The 24,660-nt window shown below is 38.2% G+C and overlaps 1 protein-coding gene across 8 annotated transcripts in view; it reads left to right on the top strand.

Annotated features, from left to right (window-relative positions):
- The first annotated feature begins 479 nt into the window (after window positions 1-479).
- The window catches only part of LOC137636096 (uncharacterized), a 59,102-nt gene continuing 34,921 nt past the window's right edge, over window positions 480-24,660 (top strand). For 4 of the 8 annotated variants that reach the window (XR_011042925.1, XR_011042920.1, XM_068368516.1 and 1 more), the window contains exons 1-4: window positions 483-606; window positions 7,145-7,274; window positions 10,178-10,307; window positions 20,045-20,272. The gene's annotated coding sequence lies outside the window, so the exon portion shown is untranslated. Of the gene's footprint in view, window positions 607-7,141; window positions 7,275-10,177; window positions 10,308-20,044; window positions 20,273-24,660 lie in introns of all 8 variants that reach the window. The other 4 variants (XR_011042923.1, XR_011042921.1, XR_011042922.1 and 1 more) reach the window with 4 other exon arrangements.

Here is a 24,660-nt window from a genome sequence, read left to right as displayed (position 1 = left end):
GAGAAATATAATTTTTATACAATAGATAATATTATGAGAAGTTGCCAGGAATTTTCATATATTTGAATTTTTCCTCACAGTTATTGGGAAAAAACCGCAAATATTTGGACCATACTTCAAAGAAAATATATATAATTATATATATTTTATATTTCTATGTTTACATTGCACATGCATTGCGTAAAATAACCTTTGCAATAAATGGTAATTGTTACTTATTATGATGATTTTAACCATAATAGTAACACACATACAGACGCACAAACATACATTGCAACTCTTCTAAAAAGTATATTAACCTCTCTCTCTCTCTCTCTCTCTCTCTCTCTCTCTCTCTCTCTCTCTCTCTCTCTCTCTCTCTCTCTCTCTCTCAGCTATAATATTGGTATTTATTGTAGTAAATATTAAATAATGAAAAGATTTAAGCTTAAATTCCTCCCCTGGAGAAGTATTGGAACTTCTTCCTCGCTTGAGGAGAACAACAATGGCTGTTTGATTGACCGTTCCCGCCCACCTCCTCCTTTCAAGCTGTTTTAAAACAGTTTCAACAGCTGTTAATAGTTTTATTTTTATCAGTGTAATTGAGATAGAGTCGGCGAATTACAGGTAATTATATTTGCCCAATAATTGTGGTATTTCGATAATTAACATGAGTTAAACTCGAAGAACTTCAGGAAGCCAATATGGCTTCCATGTGACAGGTGTCAAGCCGGCTGTTGTTAAACTGGTCGAACCGGTTATACCAGTTTATTTACACCAGTACTGTTGACCGTGCTATTTGACCGGCATATTTTTGGTATTGGATATTATGCCTAAGGTATGAATAGGCCCAGGTTACCGAAATGTCTGGTATGGTCCCATGTTTAGTATGGGGTCACGTGACCTATAAGTGGCTTGTATAGCCTTATAATACTTTGGAATTTAAGTAGATATATAATTAATCTTTTTATGTATTATAAGGATTCTACATATGTGGTTTAGATCATTGAAAATTAGTTGAAAATAGAAATTAGCTCTAAATTAGGTTTAGTAGACTTGGGCTAATCGGTAGAAAATGGAGTTATCCCGTTTTCTATGCTAAGGTAAAATATATATTCTTTAATTTAAATGAATTCTCATTAATTCGTTAGCAAAGAAATTCACCAGTCAAAAAGACGATAATTTTTAAAATTTGTTAATTTATTCTCATTTATTTGTTTCCTTATTTCCTATTCTCATTTTATTTCATTTCCGTTCCTCACTGGACTATTTTTCCCTATTGGTGCCCTTGGGCTTATAGCATCTTACTTTTCCAACTAGGGTTGTAGCTTGGCTAGTAATAATAATAAGGCGTCAGACCTAACCTGACTTGATGAACGATGTCTTCAATAGCTGTTTTGGGGGGCTAGTTTGACGCTCATGTTTCTTGCATAAATAGTTTAGATTTTCCTGGTATTATTTTACTGTATTACAGGGCAATGTAACCTAAGAAAAAATACTTTTTCTTATAGAAAAAATACGCTCCGAAAATACTTTTTTCCGTCGCAAATGAATACTGTATATAGTTTCAGCAATATATATATATATATATATATATATATATATATATATATATATATATATATATATATATAATCTATGTCCTACGATAATGGGGGACCCCCAGTGGGAACTCGGGGTTTTGGGTGGGGAAAACATACTGGGGAAACGATATATAAACGTAAAGCAAACCTTTTCTTCTCGATACATTACCTTCTTGGATTTATAATAAACTGAGGAAAAGACAAAACAGTATAACTGGATAAACTTTAGAGGCGCCGTTGCAAAGGCTATGTCTCGTGAAAAAATACGTTAACCAGAGCTGCCAACGTCTGATCTAGATCAAATAGTAACGTAACATGCTAACGTTAGCAGTGTTTGTCATTGAATTTTTCTCATTCTACTTGCCGGCTGTAGTCGCTCTTGTTCGTGCGTTTGTACAAAGCAGGTTTCGACCTTCTGCGCTAAAACCCCGCCTCCCTGCGCAGAGACTTTTCCTCCACCAATAGGATTTCTTCTTCTCTAATCGTAAAATATAATCAATCGTTTTCTCCATCAGCTCTGTTCAAGTCTATTACTTGATCCAGTTCAACTATACCATTCCTTTTATGTAGTACCCTCGTATACATATTACTTTTAACCCCAGTATTACGCGTTTTATTATCCGATACCTTATAAAATCACCCCATTTTATATATCCAGCAAATATTATTTATCATACACTCCATTCTATCTTTATATTTTACTTTGATACATTATATTACCTTGTCACTCCCAGATTTCACATAAATACTTGCTCTGGACAAGTTTCCCATTCTGTTCATTCATGATTACTCTCTAGACTCCGTTGCTTTTCCGTTGACCAATCACGAACCCATACTTATCTAAAGTTTGCACCGGGGGTTTAATATTTCCCTACCCCCACCTTCCAACAAACCCTTTTCCATGGAGACCTTTGCCCAAGCCAGGTCTTTGTTAGTTTGTGTCGTCTTTTTGCGTATTTTACGATCGAAGTTTTAGAAAATTGTAACGACTAGTAATCCATATTTGAAAGTCTTTTGGTGAATTCCAATGTTGATAATTTTCTTAATTTCGTAATGTAATATACCAACATTTACAGTGTTCCAAGTACTGTACTAAACTAAGGTAAAGCAGTTGTTGCCACAGACTCGGTCACAATACCCCCGTGACCCACAATTTACGTCGTCACGGTCATAAAAGCAAGTCATTAATTTCTTTAACTTTAATGTGTTAGTTTTACTGTATTTTGTTAGAGTGCGAAGCTCAACATTACTGCTTGCCTGTGCATACGAGGTTGATGTTTTATTTTCCTGTGATCGCATGCGAGGAACAAGAACCATTATATTTAACGTTGCTAATGTTAGCATGCGCAGCTCAACATTACCGCTTGCCAGTACATACGAGGTTGATGTTCTGTTTTCATGCGAGCGAAGCGAGCCAGTGGCGGAACAAGAACCATTATATGTAATGTTATCGTAACAGTGCTAACGTTATCGTAACGTGACTGAAGTGACACAGATTAACATATATATATATATATATATATATATATATATATATATATATATATATATATATATATATATATATATATGTGTATATATATATATATATCAAAGACCAGTATGTTGGGTTTGTGACCTGGGACCCCCTAGGTTAGGTTAGGTGGGTTTGTTAGGTTCTGTACCCTTTTTGTACTTTCTTATATAATGTAAAGGTTATATAGAAAAAATCTTTAAAATACACATGATAATATTACCGTAGCATTGCTACCGTTAGCAATGCCTTTGTAACGTTGTTAACACTGTGTATCATTGGTAACGTTGCTTATTTTAACATTCCTAGTACATACGCGAGGTTTGTGACCTGGGAACTGCTAGGTTAGGATAGGTGGGTTTTTTAGGTTCTGTACCCTTTTTGTACTTTTTATAGATTGTGTAAAGCTTATATGGAAAAATTATTTAAAATACGTATGGAAATATCTAGCATTATTATCGCTAGTAATGTCACCGTACCGTTGGTAACGCTGTGTATCATTCATATCGTGGCTAATTTTACCGTTTTCAGTAAATACCTGAGGTTTGTGACCTGTCAACTACTAGGTTAGGTTAGGTGGGTTTGTTAGGTTCTGTACCCTTTTTGTACTTTTTATATATTGTGTAACCGGTAATATTATCGTAACAATCCCAGACATCATTGGTAACACTGTGTATCATTGGTAACGTTGCTAATGTTATCGTTCGCAGTACATTCGTGAGTGAAGTGACACCGATGAACAAGTGCTTATATTTAAGTATTTTAACACATATGTGACAACAGTGATTATATTTAGCCATTTTAACAGAAAATATATGTTTTCCTGTAGAAAATAATGTGATTTAACCGGTTTTCACTTTCATCTCATCCTTAACAGCAACCAATTCGCAACTTAAAGTTAGTCGAATTGGTTGATCTGTTTGTTTGAGGTTGACGTAAAGGTCAAATTCGGTTAAATCACTTTATTTACTATGGAAATACATATTTTCTGTTTGAAATCACACCCTGTAATACAATACAACTATACCGAAATTTGTTGAACATAGAAATTGTTATAGTACAGTTCAGTGCTAACGAGTAGAAAATGGGTTTATACCGTTTTCTTTGCCAAGGCATTTTTTTTTGGTTTACTTTAAATGAATGATCGTTATTGTTATTACAAGGAGATTCACCAGCCAAAAAGATCGATAGTCTCGGGTATCAGACCTAACATATCCTAACCTATCCTTTACCATATCTTTAATGCTTTTTTGGGGGTAGTTTGACAACATGTTCTTTCATATAATAGTTTTTAAGATGCAATGCACAGATGTCCATTTTCTGTAAATAAGTGGAATTAATTATAGAAGTGTCATGAAATGTTGAAAGATAGAATTATGAACTAATCGGGTAGTGTAGAGGTGGTTGAGTAATCGGAGGTATGTCTGCTAAAATACTTGGCTGCTCGGCTTACACGCAGAGCATGATGCTCATCTCTTGTCAGTACAGAGGCGAGCCAGGTGTTGAGTTACTCATGAATGGCAGAGGCAGGGGATGGTGGCATTGCCCTAGCAAGCCGGGCAATGCCCTAGAGACTGACTATAAATACATATGATCAGTACATAGGATCAGGGAGGGCCAGGTAAGGGATGCTGATACCTCAGTAGGTGGACCTATAGGCACCCCCAAATCCCCCAACCTTAGTTCGCAAGGATGGTGAGGTTGCAGATACTAAAGGAACTAACGAGTTTGAGCGGGACTCGAACCCCAGTCAGCAACGTTACCAAATAAGGCTAACACAATCCTAAAAAAAGCAAGGTTCTTATATAGTTTAATTGCTAGCGAAAATGAAATTCGCTTTAAGAAATGGACGAGTGCTGGCAAGCTTGTTGTCTTTATCTGTATATTTAATGTGGGCTGGGTCATAATAACTTACGTATTAGTCGATTTAAATGTGAAGTATGTTTTTTACTCTTAAGTCCATTGTTTACATTTGAGAGACTGTGGCGGGATATCAAGAGTTACGTTCTCCATGGCGGAATTAAAAAAGAAAATTTTATTCAATATCTCGTTACGTCTTTATCTGCCAGGTAAAAATTATTATACGTGTTTTAATGTTCAGTTTCTTTTTTTCAATAATTAGCAAACTAAAGTGTGCTTATTTTTCCAGCAGCTCAAGAGGTAATTCCTTGCTTCAAGCCGCCAAACTCTTCCCCCGCCCATCTACGTTTACGACAGGGTCAGTGACAGTTCTTCCTTTGTCAACGGAAGACCCACAGCCTTCAACCTCCCAAACTTTAGGTAAGGATTTATTTGTGAATTGTCATTTCGCTTTAGTTTGTGACCTGGTAAGGGGGTTCGGGGGCTTGCTCCTGGCTAGGGGTTGTGACCTGGGAAGGGGGTCCGGGGCTTGCCCCGGCTAGGGGTTGCGACCTGGGAACTACTAAGTTAGGTTAGGTGGGTTTGTTAGGTTCTGTACCCTTTTACAAATCTCAAATGTGTCAAATAATCATAGTTTGCATATGTTCAGCCACTTACATGATCCATATATTTTTCCAACTGGTTATGTTGTTCTTATTTTGCATTTCTGACCATTATTATTGCTGTAAATATCTCGTTTATGACATTCCCCCGCCCTTAAAACCCCAGTATCGTACTGGGGCCGCCCATAATTGTCTATATATACAGTAATGGGGTCCAAAAACTCAAGAACGGGTGGTTTGCCCAAACAATCAAAGTATGAAATGCATAAAACACAAGATAACGAGTAGGAAAAAATATATGGATCATGTATTTGACTAGAAATTAAAGTATCTTATATTTATTGGTGGACCTATAGGCGCCACCAAATCCCTGAACTTTAGGTCTCAAGGATGGTGAGGTTGCGGCTACCAAAGGAACTAACGAGTTTGAGCGGGACTCGAACCCCAGTCAGCAACGTTAGCAAATAGGCTACTACAATCCTAAAAAAAGCAAGGTTCGTATATAGTTTAATTGCTAGCGAAAATGAAATTCACTTAATAAGAAATGGACGAGTGCTGGGTAGCTTGTTGTCCTTCTCTATATGTTTAATGTGGGCTGGGTCATAATGACTTACGTATCGGTCGATTTAAACGTGAAGTATGTTTTTACTATTTTAAGTCCATTGTTTACATTTGAAAGACTGAAGGGGACTTCTTGTGCATGCGTTTTTTTTTCCATGTATTGCGGAGCCTTCTGTGCATTTATAATGACATATCTGTCAGGTGTTTTTTTTTTTAAACCAATTAGCAGCTTATAAGTAGTTCTTCATAAGTTCATGTATGTTCTTTTACAACACCTATCCCCACTGTTTTTCCATATGCCAAGGTTGTTGTCTGAGGGAGTGGGAGATACATTCCCTCTTTTTCAGAGAAAATGGAGGGGTATATGAATTCCTACAGAACCATGGAGTCGTCCCTTCAGACATTCAATGCCCTTCCTGCCAGCAGCCATGTGTCTTTAGATCTCAAGTTAATCAGTGGGCTTGTTATTGATCAGTCAAGGTTGCTAAGAAGGGAAAGCATCGTGCATGCGGTTTTTCTGTAACCTCATTTAAGGGTACTTTCTTGGAAAAGGCTCACGTTGAATCATGGGAAATACTGCTGTTCGTGAATCATTTCCTTGAAAGGGCCTTTTCGCACGACGATGTCACCTATAACCTTGGCTGGACATTACAAACTTCGGTTAACTGGATGTCTTATTGTTCGGAAGTCGCGGAAAATTACTGCCAGAACTTGCCGGGTATTGGTGGGCCTGACAGTGTCGTCGAAGTGGATGAATTCAAGTGTGGGAGGTCGAAATATAACAGAGGTAGGCTTTTGTCTGGTGTGTTTGATTGATTGATTGATTTAAAGTTTTTTGTGTGGTGTGTGGGTGTTCGTTGGCATGGAGTGGTAGAGCAAAAAAAATTTTTTGATCCCTTTGGTGGACCAACAGTGGTTCATTTTATTCAATATTTATCTCGTTATATTTTTATCTGCCAGGTGAAAATTATTATATTACGTATTTTAATGTTCAGTTTGGTTTTTTCAATATTTAGCAAACTAAAGTGTGCTTATTTTTTCAGCAGCACCAGAGGTCTAATTCCCTGCTTCAAGCCGCCAAACTGTCCCCCCACCCATCTACGTTTACGACAGGGTCAGTGACAGTTCTTCCTTTGTCAATGGAAGACCCACAGCCTTCAACCTCCCAAACTTAAGGTAAGGATTTATTTGTGAATTGTCATTCCGCTTTGGTTTGTGACCTGGTAAGGGGGTTCGGGGGCTTGCTCCTGGCTAGGGGTTGTGACCTGGGAAGGGGGTCCGGGGTCTTGACCCCAGCTAGGGGTTGGCAACTGGGAACTACTAAGTTAGGTTAGGTGGGTTTGTTAGGTTCTGTACCCTTTTACAAATCTCAAATGTGTTAAATAATCACAGTTGGCCTATGTTCAGCCACTTACATGATCCATATATTTTTCCAACTGGTTATCTTGTTTTTATTTTGCATTTCTGACCATTATTATTGCTGTAAATCTCTCGTTTATGACCTTCCCCCACCCTTAAAACCCTGGTATCGTACTGGGCCGCCCATAATTGTCTATATAATGGGGTCCAAATACTCATGAATTGGGTGGTTTGCCCCAACAATCAAAGTATGAAATGCATAAGACACAAGATAACTAGTAGGAAAAATATATGGATCATGTATTTGACTAGAAATTAAAGTATCTTATATTTACTGGTGTACCCATAGGCGCCACCAAATCCCCCAACTTTAGTTCGCAAGGATGGTGAGATTGCAGCTATCAAAGGAACTAACAAGTTTGATCAGGACTCGAACCCCAGTCAGCAATGTTACCATATTGGCTACCACAATCCTAAAAAAAGCAAGGTTGATAGATGATAGTTGAATTACTAGCAAAACTGAAATTCGCTATAAGAAATGGACGAGTGCTGGCTAGCTTGTTGTCTTTTTCTGTATATTTAATGTGGGCTGGGTCATAATAACTTACGTATCGGTCGATTTAAATGTGAAGTATGTTTTTTACTCTTAAGTCCATTGTTTACATTTGAGAGACTGAAGGGGACTTACTGTGCATGGGTTTTTTTTCCATGGTTTGCGGAGCTTTCTGTGCATTTATAATGACATATCTCTCAGGTAGTTTTTTTTTTGTAAACCAATTAACAGCTTACAAGTAGTTCTTCATGAGTTCGCGAATGTTCTTTTACAACACCTATCCCCACCTGCTTTTCTCTTCAGTTTCATCATGGCATCCATATGCCAAGGTTGTTGTCTGAGGGAGTGGGAGATACATTCCCTCTTTTTCAGAGAAAATGAAGGGGTATATGAGTTCCTATAGAACCATGGAGTCGTCCCTTCAGACATTCAATGCCCTTCCTGCCAGCAGCCATGTGTCTTTAGATCTCAAGTTAATCAGTGGGCTTGTAATCGATCAGTCAAGGTTGCTAAGAAGGGAAAGCGTCGTGCATGCGGTTTTTCTGTAACCTCATTTAAGGGCACTTTCTTGGAAAAGGCTCACGTTCAAGCATGGGAAATACTGCTGTTTGTGAATCATTTCCTTGAAAGGGCCTTTTCGCAAGGCGATGTCACCTATAACCTTGGCTGGACATTACAAACTTCGGTTAACTGGATGTCTTATTGTTCGGAAGTCGCGGAAAATTACTGCCAGAACTTGCCGGCTATTGGAGGGCCTGGCAGTGTCGTTGAAGTGGATGAATCCAAGTTTGGGAGGTCGAAATATAACAGGTAGGCTATTGTCTGGTGTGTTGGTGTTCCTGTAGAAAATAACGTGATTTAACCGGTTTTCACTTTCATTTCATCCTTAACAGCAACCAATTCGCAACCTAAAGTTAGTCGAATTGGTTGATCTGTTTGTTTGCGGTTGACATGAAGGTCAAATTCGGTTAAATCACGTTATTTACTATAGGAATACGTATTTTCTGTTTGAAATCACACCCTGTAATACAATACAACTCTACCGAAATTTGTTGAACATAGAAATTGTTATAGTACAGTTCAGTGCTAACGAGTAGAAAATGGATTTATACCGTTTTCTTTGCCAAGGCAATTTTTTTTTTTTTTTGGTTTACTTCAAATGAATGATCGTTTGTTATTGCAAGGAGATTCACCAGCCTAAAAGATCGATAGTCTCGGGTATCAGACCTAACATATCCTAACCTATCCTTTACCATATCTTTAATGTTGTTTTGGGGGTAGTTTGACGACATGTTCCTTCATATAATAGTTTTTAAGATGCAATGCACAGATGTCCATTTTCTGTAAATAAGTGGAATTAATTATAGAAGTGTCATGAAATGTTGAAAAGATATAATCATGAACTGTAATCGGGTAGTGTAGAGGTGGTTGAGTAATCGGAGGTTTGTCTGCCAAAATACTTGGCTTACACGCAGAGCATGATGCTCATCTCTTGTCAGTACAGAGGCGAGCCAGGTGTTGAGTTACTCATGAATGGCAGAGGCAGGGGATGGTGGCATTGCCCTAGCAAGCCGGGCAATGCCCTAGAGACTAACTACAAATACATAAGATCAGTACATAGGATCAGGGAGGGCCAGGTAAGGGATGCTGATGCCTCAGTAGGTGGACCTATAGGCACCCCCAAATCCCCCAACCTTAGCTCGCAAGGATGGTGAGGTTGCAGCTACTAACGGAACTTACGGGTTTGAGCGGGACTCGAACCCCAGTCAGCAATGTTACCAAATAAGGCTAACACAATCCTAAAGAAAAGCAAGGTTGATAAATAGTTTAATTGCTAGCGAAAATGAAATTCGCTATAAGAAATGGACGAGTGCTGGGTAGCTTATTGTCTTTCTCTGTATATTTAATGTGGGCTGGGTCATAATAACTTACGTATTGGTCGATTTAAATGTGAAGTATGTTTTTTACTCTGTCCATTGTTTACATTTGAGAGACTGTGGCGGGATATCAAGAGTTACGTTCTCCATGGCGGAATTCAAAAAGAAAATTTTATTCAATATTTATCTCGTTATGTCTTTATCTGCCAGGTAAAAATTATACGTATTTTAATGTTCAGTTTCGTTTTTTCAATATTTAGCAAACTAAAGTGTGCTTATTTTTCCATCAGCACAAGAGGTCTAATTCCCTGCTTCAAGCCGCCAAACTGTACCCCCACCCATCTACGTTTACGACAGGGTCAGTGACAGTTCTTCCTTTGTCAACGGAAGACCCACAGCCTTTGACCTGCCGAACTTAAGGTAAGGATTTATTTATGAATTGTGATTTTGCTTTAGTTTGTGACCTGGTAAGGGGGTTTGGGGGCTTGCCCCCGGCTAGGGAGTTGTGACCTGGGAAGGGGGTCCGGGGCTTGCCCCGGCTAGGGGTTGCAACCTGGCAACTACTAAGTTAGGTTAGGTGGGTTTGTTAGGTTCTGTACCCTTTTACAAATCTCAAATGTGTTAAATAATCATAGTTTGCATATGTTCAGCCACTTACATGATCCATATATTTTTCCAACCTTGTTATCTTGTTCTTATTTAGCATTTCAGACTTATTATTGCTGTAAATCTCTCGTTTATGACACCCCCACCCTTAAAACCCTGGTATCATACTGGTGCCGCCCATAATGGTCTTTGTGACCTGCCAGAAGATGTGTGGTTTTAGCACACAAACCTCCACTATCTGTGCTTGCAAGAAGAGTCTCCTACTCTAGTGGAGGGTTAGAGTAGGAACAAAAGGAGAAAAATATCTCCGGGTGGGATATTTCAATATCACCTCGTGGAAAGGAAGAGGTTTGCCTTCATGGAATGCTAGTGTTTTACAAACGCCAACATCATTCCTCAACCACATTTATTCCCCCCATTTTATAGGACCATGTGGTTTGACTCAAGGTGTAACAACTAGCTCTTATGGATGGATTTCAAAATGCATACTACAAACAAGGTCGTCGTTGAAGTTATCAGAGTTGATGTTATCTTCATATTGAAGTCTTAGTATTGCATTCGTCAAAGTCATCGTCATTGAGTTCGTCGAAGTCTTCGTCGTTATTATCAGAGTCGTCTTCATATGTAATTTTTGCATGAAGAATTTATATCTTTTTCAGGAAATCTTATAAATTTTTTTTTTACCTTTTTTTTCAGAACTTAATCCGGAAACGTTAATCTTCCTAATTGTTTTAGCTACCACCACTTAGTTTTTTTAATTTATTAAACTTTATATAAGAAATATGTGTTACTTCTCATTTCAGAATAGGATCTACTGTACATGGTGATCCCAGCATCATTGCATGTTGGAAAGGATATTTTATGAAGGTTTTCGCCATCACTCAACTTATTCCGTTCGGAACATCGGGAAACGCCTGTAAGCTACTCCCTGTTCCCACTCTTTTTAACTTTGGGATTTAGGTCGGGAATCCTCGGCCTGAAGGACAAGACTCCTGCGGAACGTGAGAAACGAACGTAATGGAACCCTGACCTAAGGTTATCATGCAAGGGATTAACCGGTTGCAGACCTGCCGTGAGGTATTAGGAGTACCTGCGATAAACTCTCCCAGAAGACATTGCAGAATCTTGCAATTAGTGTTCCAAAGCTCTTAAAAGGTTTTAAGATTAGGGCTATCTATAAAATAAAGAATAGGGAGTTTTAACCCAAATATTGTGTTGAAGGCTGATTTATATATTAGCCTGTTCTATAATGCTGGTATTTTTTAGTATGATTTCGGAGAACTTTATTCGGAAGAAAATGTTCTTCATAATTGTGTTATACTGTAGTTAATTTACTAATTTTTCTTTCAGAGTATTATCTACAAAATGATAGAAATGAAAGCATTATTTTGTAAATGATCATTTGTTCCGATATGGTATACTTTAATGCACTGCATACTTAGGAGGTCCTGGAATCTCCTAGTCTTGACTAGAAAAATTCAAGCTATCATATGATCTGCTAGAAGATGTCTTGATTCAAGCACAACAATTGCCGCTATGATGTGACCTGCCAGAAGATGTGTGGTTTTAGCACACAAACTCCACTATCAAGAAGATGAGTCTCCTACTCTAGTGGAGGGTTAGAGTAGGAACAAAAGGAGAAAAATATCTCCGGGTGGGATGTTTCAATATCACCTAGTGGGAAGGAAGAGGTTTGCCTTCGTGGAATGCTAGTGTTTTACAAACACCAACTTCATTCCTCAACCACATTTATTCCCCCCATTTTATAGGACCATGTGGTTTGACTCAAGGTGTAACAACTAGCTCTTATGGATGGATTTCAAAATGCATACTACAAACAAGGTCGTCGTTGAAGTTATCGAAGTTGATGTCATCTTCATATTGAAGTCTTAGTATTGCATTCGTCAAAGTCATCGTCATTGAGTTCGTCGAAGTCTTCGTCGTTATTATCAGAGTCGTCTTCATATGTAATTTTTGCATGAAGAATTTATATCTTTTTCAGGAAATCTTATTTTTTATTTTACATTTTTTTTTTCAGAACTTAATCCGTAAAAATTGAATCTTAATTGTGTTTTAGCTACCACCACATGTTTTTCTAATTTATTAAACTTTATATAAGAAATATGTGTTACTTCTCATTTCAGACTATGATCTACTGTACATGGTGATCCCAGCATCATTGCATGTTGGAAAGGATATTTTATGAAGGTTTTCGCCATCACTCAACTTATTCCATTCGGAACATCGGGAAACGCCTGTAAGCTACTCCCCGTTCCCACTCTTTTTAACCTTGGGATTTAGGTCGAGAATCCTCGGCCTGAAGGACAAGACTCCTGAGGAACCTGAGAAACGAACATAATGGAACCCTGACCTAAGGTTATCATGCAAGGGATTAACCGGTTGCAGACGCACCGTGAGGTATTAGGAGTACCAGCGATAAACTCTCCCAGAAGACATTGCAGAATCTTGCAATTAGTGTTCCAGAGCTCTTGGAAGGTTTTAAGAAAAGGGCTATCTATCAAATAAAGAATAGGGAGTTTTAACCAAAATATTGTGTTGAAGTCTGATTTATATATTAGCCTGTTCTATAATGCTGGTATTTTTTAGTATGATTTCGGAGGACTTTATTCGGAAGAAAATGTTCTTCATAATTGTGTTATACTGTAGTTAATTTACTATTATTTTTTTCTTTCAGAGTATTATCTACAAAATGATAGAAATGAAAGCATTATTTTGTAAATGATCATTTGTTCCGATATGGTATACTTTAATGCACTGCATACTTAGGAGGTCCTGGAATCTCCCAGTCATGACTAGAAAAGGGTAAACTATAATGTGATCTGCTAGATGATGTCTAATTTAAGCACAAAATTGCCGCTATGATGTGATCTGCCAGACGATGTGTGGTTTTAGCACACAAACTCTATCTGTGCTTGAAGAAGATGAGTCTCCTACTCTAGTGGAGGGTTAGAGTAGGAACAAAAGGAGAAAAATATCTCTGGCAGGGATATTTCAATATGACCTAGTGGGAAGGAAGAGGTTTGTCTTCGTGGAATGCTAGTGTTTTACAAACACCAACTTCATTCCTCAACCACATTTATTCCTCCCATTTTATAGGACCATGTGGTTTGACTCAAGGTGTAACAACTAGCTCTTATGGATGGATTTCAAAATGCATACTACAAACAAGGTCGTCGTTGAAGTTATCAGAGTTGATGTTAACTTCATATTGAAGTCTTGTCATTGCATTCGTCAAAGTCGTCGTCATTGAGTTCGTCTAAGTCTTCGTCGTTATCATCAGAGTCGTCTTCATATGTAATTTTTGCATGAAGAATTTTTATCTTTCAGGAAACCTTATTTTTTTTTTTACATTTTTTTTTCAGAACTTAATCAGGAAAAATTGAATCTTCCTAATTTTTTTAGCTACCACCACTTGTTTTTTTAATTTATTAAACTTTATATAAGAAATGTGTTACTTCTCATTTCAGAGTACGATCTACTGTATATGGTGATCCCAGCATCATCGCATGTTGGAAAGGATATTTTATGAAGGTTTTCGCCATCACTCAACTTATTCCATTCGGAACATCGGGAAACGCCTGTAAGCTACTCCCCGTTCCCACTCTTTTTAACCTTGGGATTTAGGTCGGGAATCATCGGCCTGAAGGACAAGATTCCTGAGGAACGTGAGAAACGACCTAAGGTCATCCTGCAAGTGATTAACCAGTTGCAGACGTACCGTGAGGTATTAGGAGTACCAGCGATAAACTCTCCCAGAAGACATTGCAGAATCTTGCAATTAGTGTTCCAGAGCTCTTGGAAGGTTTTAAGAAAAGGGCTATCTATAAAATAAAGAATAGGGAGTTTTAACCCAAATATTGTGTTGAAGGCTGATTTATATATTAGCCTGTTCTATAATGCTGGTATTTTTTAGTATGATTTCGGAGGACTTTATTCGGAAGAAAATGTTCTTCATAATTGTGTTATACTGTAGTTAATTTACTATTTTTTCTTGCAGAGTATTATCTACAAAATGATAGAAATGAAAGCATTATTTTGTAAATGATCATTTGTTTCGATATGGTATACTTTAATGCACTGCATACTTAGGAGGTCCTGGAATCTCCTAGTCTTGACTAGAAAAATTCAAACTATCATGTGATCTGCTAGAAGATGTCTTGATTCAAGCACAACAATTGCCGCTATGATGTGACCTGCCAGAAGATGTGTGGTTTTAGCACACAAACTCCACTATCAAGAAGATGAGTCTCCTACTCTAGTGGAGGGTCAGAGTAGGAACAAAAGGAGAAAAATATCTCCGGGTGGGATGTTTCAATATCACCTAGTGGGAAGGAAGAGGTTTGCCTTCGTGGAATGCTAGTGTTTTACAAACACCAACTTCATTCCTCAACCACATTTATTCCTCCCGTTTTATAGGACCATGTGGTTTGACTCAAGGTGTAACAACTAGCTCTTATGGATGGATTTCAAAATGCATACTACAAACAAGGTCGTCGTTGAAGTTATCAGAGTTAATGTTATCTTCATATTGAAGCATTCGTCAAAGTCTTCGTCATTGAGTTCGTCTGAGTCTTCGTCGTCATCAGAGTCGTCTTCATATGTAATTTTTGCATTTAGAATTTATATCTTTTTCAGGAAATCTTATATTTTTTTTTTTACATTTTTTTTCAGAACTTAATCCGGAAAAATTGAATCTTCCTAATTTTTTTAGCTACCACCACTTGTTTTTTTAATTTATTAAACTCTATACTTTATATAAGAAATATGTGTTACTTCTCATTTCAGACTACGATCTACTGTACATGATCACCCCAGCATCATCGCATGTTGGAAAGGATATTTTATGAAGGTTTTCGCCATCACTCAACTCATTCCATTCGGAACATCGGGAAACGCCTGTAAGCTACTCCCCGTTCCCACTCTTTTTAACCTTGGGATTTAGGTCGGGAATCCTCGGCCTGAAGGACAAGACTCCTGAGGAACATGAGAAACGAACGCAATGGAACCCTGACCTAAGGTTATCATGCAAGGGATTAACCGGTTGCAGACGTACCGTGAGGTATTAGGAGTACCTGCGATAAACTCTCCCAGAAGACATAGCAGAATCTTGCAATTAGTGTTCCAAAGCTCTTAAAAGGTTTTAAGATTAGGGCTATCTATAAAATAAAGACTAGGGAGTTTTAACCCAAATATTGTGTTGAAGGCTGATTTATATATTAGCCTGTTCTATAATGCTGGTATTTTTTAGTATGATTTCAGAGGACTTTATTCGGAAGAAAATGTTCTTCATAATTGTGTTATACTGTAGTTAATTTACTATTTTTTCTTTCAGAGTATTATCTACAAAATGATAGAAATGAAAGCATTATTTTGTAAATGATCATTTGTTCCGATATGGTATACTTTAATGCACTGCATACTTAGGAGGTCCTGGGAATCTCCTAGTCTTGACTAGAAAAGTGTAAACTATAATGTGATGTGCTAGAAGATGTCTTGATTCAAGCACAACAATTGCCGCTATGATGTGACCTGCCAGAAGATGTGTGGTTTTAGCACACAAACTCCACTATCTGTGCTTGCAAGAAGATGAGTCTCCTACTCTAGTGGAGGGTTAGAGTAGGAACAAAAGGAGAAAAATATCTCCGGGTGGGATGTTTCAATATCACCTAGTGGTAAGGAAGAGGTTTGCCTTCGTGGAATGCTAGTGTTTTACAAACACCAACTTCATTCCTCAACCACATTTATTCCTCCCATTTTATAGGACCATGTGGTTTGACTCAAGGTGTAACAACTAGCTCTTATGGATGGATTTCAAAATGCATACTACAAACAAGGTCGTCGTTGAAGTTATCGAAGTTGATGTTATCTTCATATTGAAGTCTTAGTATTGCATTCGTCAAAGTCATCGTCATTGAGTTAGTCTAAGTCTTCGTCGTTATTATCAGACTCGTCTTCATATGTAATTTTTGCATGAAGAATTTATATCTTTTTCAGGAAATCTTATAAATTTTTTTTTTACCTTTTTTTTCAGAACTTAATCCGGAAACGTTAATCTTCCTAATTGTTTTAGCTACCACCACTTGTTTTTTTAATTTATTAAACTTTATATAAGAAATATGTGTTACTTCTCATTTCAGACTATGATCTACTGTACATGGTGATCCCAGCATCATTACATGTTGGAAAGGATATTTTATGAAGGTTTTCGCCATCACTCAACTTATTCCATTCGGAACATCGGGAAACGCCTGTAAGCTACTCCGCGTTCCCACTCTGTTTACCCTGGGATTTAGGTCGGGAATCCTCACCAGGAAGGACAAGACTACTGAGGAACGTGAGAAACGAACGTAATGGAACCCTGACCTAAGGTTATCATGCAAGGGATTAGCCGGTTGCAGACGTACCGTGAGGTATTGGGAGTACCTGTGATAAACTCTCCCAGAAGACTGCAGAATCTTGCAATTAGTGTTCCAGAGCTCTTGGAAGGTTTTAAGATAAGGGCTATCTATAATATAAAGAATAGGGAGTTTTAACCCAAATATTGTGTTGAAGGCTGATTTATATATTAGCCTGTTCTATAATGCTGGTATTTTTTAGTATGATTTCGGAGGACTTTATTTGGAAGAAAATGTTCTTCATAATTGTGTTATACTGTAGTTAATTTACTATTTTTTCTTTCAGAGTATTATCTACAAAATGATAGAAATGAAAGCTTTATTTTGTAAATGATCATTTGTTCCGATATGGTATACTTTAATGCACTGTATACTTAGGAGGTCCTGGAATCTCCTAGTCTTGACTAGAAAAATTCAAACTATCATGTGATCTGCTAGAAGATGTCTTGATTCAAGCACATAAATGCCGCTATGATGTGATATGCCAGAAGATATGTGGTTTTAGCACACAAACTCCACTATCTGTGCATGCCAGAAGATGAGTGTCCTACTCTAGTGGAGGGTTAGAGTAGGAACAAAAGGAGAAAAATATCTCGGGCTGGGATATTTCGATATCACCTAGTGGGAAGGAAGAGGTTTGCCTTCGTGGAACGCTAGTGTTTTACAAACACCAACTTCATTCCTCAACCACATTTATTCCTCCCAAGGTCGTCGTTGATGTTATCATATTTGAGGTCTTAGTTGTCATCAAATTCTTCAAAGTCTTTGTCGTCATTAGAGTCATCTTTATATGTAATTTTTGCTTGTAGAGTTTTTATCTTTTTCAGGAAACCTTATTTTTTTTTTTACATTTTTTTACATTTTTTTTTCAGAACTTAATCCAGAAAAATTTAATTTCCTAATTGTATTCTAGCTACCACCATTTTGTTTTTTAATTTATTAAAGTTATTTTATAGAAATATTTATTTTTTCTCATTTCAGAGTACGATCTACGGTACATGGTGATCCCTACGTCATTGCTTGTTAACCTAAACTGACTGGAACAAAATTTCTTTTCTCTTTTTCTGTTTCAGGTGAGCCTGCCTGTGAGGTCCAACCACGCCACTTTGTCCAGGGCTTGACGGACGCCGTTGCGGCACGTTCATGTCCTCGGAGGAGACTGATCCTCACACACACTGCACACACTCTGTCCTTTGTACTGAAGTCACTCGTGTTCGAAGGAATCTCCTTGGTAGTGTGTGTCGGGAGTGGTTGTCCTAGCAGTGTGTGAGGTTTGGTATGCGGAAGAAGTAGTTTAAAAGGGATTCTCCCCCTTCGGGGTCAGCCTCGAAGGGGAAGAAGTTGAGTATGAGTGGCGCCCTGGTAACGCTGGGATAACCTCGTTTGGTGTCTCCTCATATTGCCTACCCTAGAGAGTCCCTCTCATATGACGCTGTTCGTTTGCTGTGGCCCTCCTTAGGGTTGATGTGTTCCCCATGAAAATAGAAGCTACAGGAGGTCTTGCGTCTGGGTTTGCGTGCGCACTCAAGCGATGAGTCCTCTTCTGCTCTCTTAATAGGTCCGCTAACGTACCTATTAGTCCAGACCTTTTTTCATGTCTGAAGGAACGTGTTCCTTTACCCCAGAGGTTATCATCTATGTCAACTGGAGCTGGTGTAGTTCCCCCCAGCCACCCTCGAGTGGGTAAGCAGGGTTGCCACCTCGCAGTTGAAATCTAATGGCTACCTTTCAGCTATGCTGAAAGGTAATCCACATAGATAACTCCAGGTCTGTATTAGTTAGGGAAAAATACAAATTATGAATTTTTCATTTTCAGTGACTTTTGTTTTTAGCGGTAGATTTTTTTCTAGCTGGTGTTATTATGATGAAGAAGTTGTTCTGACTCAGGATACAAACTTTCCACTCTTTAACCTAGCATTGTTATATTGGTGGAGCTGAAAACTAGTCAAAACTAAAAGTTAACCAGGGTTTAACTAAGCCGCTAGTTGGCGGGGGTGTGTTCACCCACTGCTCCCACCCTCACTGGTGACTAACCGTCACTTTTTATTTCTTCTCGGTATAGTGTAGACGTGTCTCACTCTCCCATTAACCTAAGCTAGCTGGAACTAATTTCTTTTCTCTTTTTCTCTTTCAGGTGTTCCTATATTTAGCAGTATTTATGACTCAGAAATGGTGCTATAAGGAGCGTTTCACTGGGCGATGCAGGTTCCTCGCCCAGAAATAGATTTTTCCTTCGTCAAAATCCCTTTTATATATAAGTAACTAAAGGTTTGTATTACGAATTTGTCATGTTACTGGATATGTCTAGCCTGTCATGATGTGTACCAAAACTTATACATCCAACTGTACTATTCTTCACATGCTTAGGTCATCAAATTCCTCACATAAATTGGTACCACTGTTGACCTTTATAGCTGTAATATCTGTTTATGGTAAGGAAACTTAGAATATATAATCTTAGTCGTTGTGATTCAAGGAATTGAGTTGTCAGATACTTAAAAGCATTTAATAGCTATATTACAAATTGTAAGGTAGGATTTTGAAGCCTGGTGATAGTGTGATATGTACTATCATATAAAATCATTTGAATTGATTGGTATATTTGTGAATGATGGTTGGTATTGTCATAGTAACTACTCGATGAGTAGCATTATGTAACCAGGGGACCCAATGACTGTAGCAAACCAATTTAGAAGAGACTGCTGTTGAAAGATAAAAAAAAAAAAATTAGTTTTCATTAGATGATTATAAAGATGTGCATAAATCTACTTTAAGGTAATTGACAGAATTACTGAAAACGTGCTTAATGTACGGTAGTCGTGCAGGAATATATGCAGCCGCAGTTCATTCAATCCTGAGTTTCGAGTCTGGCAATGTTAATGTCAGACCATTGGTTTTCAGGGAGCCAATTTGGTACTAGTGTTTGTGAGAGTGTGATTTTTCATTGCTCCAATAATTTGTGTTCTGGAGTTTTTTTCTCAGTACGAAGCATTGTGGCAGTATCCTTGTCATTCACATTTAATTCTAGTTCAATATTGGTGAGAGCAATTAAAAGACACTGTCATTCCAATGTTCTAGCCAATATAAGTACTGAAAAGTATTTAAGAATTTTAATAATTGGTTCATATTTTTCAGGTTTTATGCCATGGGAACGAGGCCGACACGTGAAGGGGGCTGATGCCATAAGAAGGCTGTCACAGGAAGGATGTCCAAGTATGTGCAGTCCCATAAGAACGGTAAAATTTTGCCCACGTCCTCCAAGACAAGGGGCAGGATGTGTAGGTACTATATGCAATACCATTTGTTCCAGGGTTGCCACCTCGCAGTTAAAGTCTAATGGCTAATCCACATAAATAACTCCAGGTCTGTATTAGTTAGGGAAAAATACAAATTATCTATGAATTTGTCATTTTTTAGTGACGTGTGTTGTTTTTAGCTGTAGATTTTTTTCTAGTAGGTGTTATGAACATTCGTTGTCCCGACGCAAGATACAAACTTTCCCCCCTCTAACCTAGCATTGTTATTACGGCGGAGCTGAAAACTAGTCAAAACTGAAGTCAACCAGGGTTTAACTAACCCGGTAGTTAGCGGTGGTGTGTTCACCCACTGCTCCAACCAGTACTGGTGACTCTGTCACTTTTTATTTTGGCTCAGAAGAGTGTAGATGTCTCACTCTCCCGTTAACCTAAACTAGCTGGAACTAATTACTTTTCTCTTTTTCTGTTTCAGGTGTGCATTCCCGTGAGGACCAACCATGCCACTTTGTCCAGGCCGTGAAGGGCGCCGTTACGGCACTTTCATGCCCTCGGAGGAGCCAGATCTACACACACTCCTTCATGCCGAGGTCACTCGTATTAGAAGGAATCTCCTTGTGTGTGCTGGTAGTTTTCGCCCTCCCAGTGGGTGAGGTTTCGTAGGCAGAAGAAAAAGAAGTTTAAAAGGGATTCTCTCCGTTTGGGGTAATACTCGTAGGGGAAGAAGTCGAGTACGAGTGGCGGCCTGGCAACGCTGGGACAACCTCGTTTGGGGTCTCCTCCTATTGTCTCCCCTAGAGAGGCAGTGAGGGATTCATCCGCAGGGAAGTCCCTCTCAGACGACGCGGTTTGTCTGCTGTGGCCCTCCTTTGGGTTGATGCGTTCCCCGTCAAAGGAGAAGCTACTGGAGGTCTTGCGTCTTGATCCTCTTCCGCTCTCGCTCAATAGGTCCGCTAACGTACCTATTAGTCCGGACCTTTCTTCATGTCTAAAGGAACGTGTTCCTTTACCCCAGAGGTTATCATCTATGTCAACTGGAGCTGCTGCTGTTCCCCCCAGCCACCCTCGAGTGGGTAGGCAGTGTTGCCACCTCGCAGTTGAAATCTAATGGCTACCTTTCAGCTATGCTGAAAGATAATCCACATAAATAACTCCAGGTCTGTATTAGTTAGGGAAAAATACAAATTATCTATGAATTTGTCATTTTCAGTGACTTGTTTTGTTTTTAGCTATAGATTTTTTTCTAGCAGTTGTTGTCCCGACGCAAGATACAAAACTTCCGCTCTGTAACCTAACATTAACCCGCTCGTTGGGGGGGGTTGTGTTCACCCACTGCTCCCACCCCCCATTGGTGACTAACAGTCACTTTTTATTTCGGCTCAGTATAGTGTAGACGTGTCTACGGGGTGGGGTGAGGGTAGTCGTAGTAGCAGGCAGTAGTCGGATGTAGGACGGCACCTCGTAGTATCGGGGGATATTGAGGAAGGAGAGGACTAACTGGTGAGGGACCTCTGATCGTGGTTCTAACACGCCCCAATTACTATACCGACACTCAATTAGAGTGAGCGAGCTGGGTTTATTTCTGGCATTCCATGCATCTTTTTTCTCTGGTATATTTAGCAGTATTTATGACTCAGAAATGGTGCTATAAGGAGCGTTTCACTGGGCGACACAGGTTCCTCATCCAGAAATAGATTTTTCCTTCGTCAAGATCCCTTTTATATATAAATAACTTAAGGTTTGTATTACGAATTTGTCATGTTACTGGATATGTCTAGCGTGTCATGATGCGTACCAAAATTTATACATCCAACTGTACTATTCTTCACATGCTTAGGTCATCAAATTCCTCACATAAATTGGTACCACTGTTGACCTTTATAGCTGTAATATCTGCTTATGGTAAGGAAACTTACAATATAATTCTTAGTCATTGTGGTTCAAGGAATTGAGTTGTCAGATACTTAAAAGTACAAATTGTAAGGTAGGATTTTGAAGCCTGGTGATAGTGTGATATGTACTATCATATAAAATCATTTGAATTGATTGGTATATTTGTGAATGATGGTTGGTATTGTCATAGTAACTACTCGATGAGTAGCATTATGTAACCAGGGGACCCAATGACTGTAGCAAACCAATTTAGAATAGACTGCTGTTGAAAGATGAAAAAAAAAATACAATTTTCATTTGATAATTACAAAGATGTGCATAAATCTACTTTTAAGGTAATTGACAGAATTACTGAAAACTTGTTAATTTACAGTAGTCGTGCGGGAATATATGTAGCCGCAGTTCATTTCATCCTGAGATAGGAAGGGCAGAGTTTCGAGTCTGGCAATGTTTATGTCAGACCATTGGTTTTCAGGGAGCCAATTTGGCAAAATTGTGACACCCTAGGTATACCGGAAGAGGTAACACAATTACAGCAATTGATGGTGTAAAACGTAATTGTAAGAAAGGAAGTTAAACCGAGTGGTTTTTGGAGGTGTAAACGTAGTCATAATTCTGTCGTGATCTGAAATTTCTGCCTTCAGTGCACACACACCCATTTTCTCATAACCTAACCTAGTCTGTCATTTTGTGTTTTCATGTTGGTTATTAATGGATTTACCAAATGCCAATTGCTGAACATGTGAATTTTCATCAGTTTTGGACAACGCAAAGTGTGGCCAAAGGTACTCAGGCTTTCTGTATAGTACTTTAACCTTTACTGCAGTGCATAGGTAACAAACAGTACTGAAGTACAATACTGCAAGTGTTGACAGCATTGTTTAGTACTGAAGTACAGTACTGCAAGTGTTGACAGCGTTGTTTTGAAGTGACTATTTGAGGCATCATCCATTTGCTACTTCTGTGCACAATACGTACATGGCTGGATAAGAACTTGGAGATCATTCAACAAGCTTGGGTGGTTTAGTGAAGAGTATTTTATGATACTGTACTGGGCATCTTCCAGCAGCCAGTATATAGTAACAGATAATAGAATTAGAGAGATGATTTGCTTAACCCTTTTACCCCCAAAGGACGTACTGGTATGTTTCACAAAACTCATCCCTTTACCCCCATGGACGTACCGGTACGTCCTTGCAAAAAAAATGCTATAAAAAAATTTTTTTTCATACCTTTGAAAATTTTTTGAGAAAATTCAGGCATTTTCCAAGAGAATGAGACCAGCCTGACCTCTCTATGATGAAAATTAAGGCTGTTAGAGCAATTTAAAAAAAAAAATATACTGCAAAATGTGCTGGGAAAAAAATTACCCCTTGGGGGGTAAGGGTTGGAAATTTCCAAAGAGCCTTGGGGTAAAAGGGTTAATTGTAGTTTTATTGATAAATTTCAGCATCAACTATCGAGTCCCTTCAATTTACTTGCTTTTGAAAGCTGCTGTGCCTTAATTTAGTTTGTCTTTTTTTGCCGTCGGACTACTATTATACCAGCTTGCTTTCTCCCACCCTGCTGTCTTGCCTCTTAGTACTTCATATGGGCTAGATTCTATATATCCAATTGCAATGCTGTCAAGGTGTTTTGTTGAAAGTCAAGTATTGAATGTTGTTTTTTTTTTCCATTTTGGCCTTTTTCGTCTTTCAGTTTAATGAAATTGTAACCGCCATTGTTTTTCAATTTTTAATTACTAATTATCCATAATGTGGGAGGGTGGGCTGTGCCACCCTAGCAGTACCAGCCAAACTCGATTGAGTCCCTTGTCAGGCTGGGAGGAGCATAGAGAGGAGACGTCCCCTTTTTTGTTTCATTTGTTTGATGTCGGCTACCCCCCAAAATGGGAGGAAGTGCCTTAGTGTATGTATGTATGTAATTATTCATTTGTAGATATATTTAGATTTTTTTTAGTATTTATTCTCATGTCTTTAAATGTTGTAGTAAAATCTGGTTTTTTGCTTAGCTTAGTAATAAGTGAATTTGATGTTGAATGAACAAAAAAGGTCAATGTTTTTAATACTTAATTTATTTCTACAGGTAATTCTTCACGGTCGGCAATACATCTTTTTCGAGTTGATCTGACGCTCAAGATTTGAAGTAAATTTCAAGATTATGCACCGGGAAGAATTGAAGGTTTTAATCCAAATAACATGTATGGTAGAAATTTTCTTAACACTGTGAAATTTGAAATAGACATTGGCTTGATAATTTTTTTTTCTTAAGCACCGCATTTTGGGTTCAGTTGTCTTTTAATTTCTATGTAAACTCATTGCCTTCATTCAATTAAAAGTTATAGGTTATCTAGTGTGGTCTTACGACCGGCAAGTATGAAGTTATGCTACTTCACACTCATTACAAAAGATTGTTCCAAATCAATGATTTGTCTAAATGTGAAGCATTTATAATTGGTCTGTTCACAAACCTCTATGTATTGGTTACCCTTGGGTGTCTTCACCCTTATTACTGGAAAGGGATACTAATTGTCAAAATTTATTGTTACCATTTTATTTGTAAGAAAATTGGGTATTTGTCTTTAAAAATCTGTTGATTTTGAAT

The sequence above is a fragment of the Palaemon carinicauda genome, unplaced genomic scaffold (assembly GCF_036898095.1).
Source record: "Palaemon carinicauda isolate YSFRI2023 unplaced genomic scaffold, ASM3689809v2 scaffold229, whole genome shotgun sequence".
NCBI lineage: Eukaryota > Metazoa > Arthropoda > Malacostraca > Decapoda > Palaemonidae > Palaemon > Palaemon carinicauda.
Note: the sequence above shows the minus strand (reverse complement) of the source record. Positions and strands in the feature narration are given on the sequence as shown.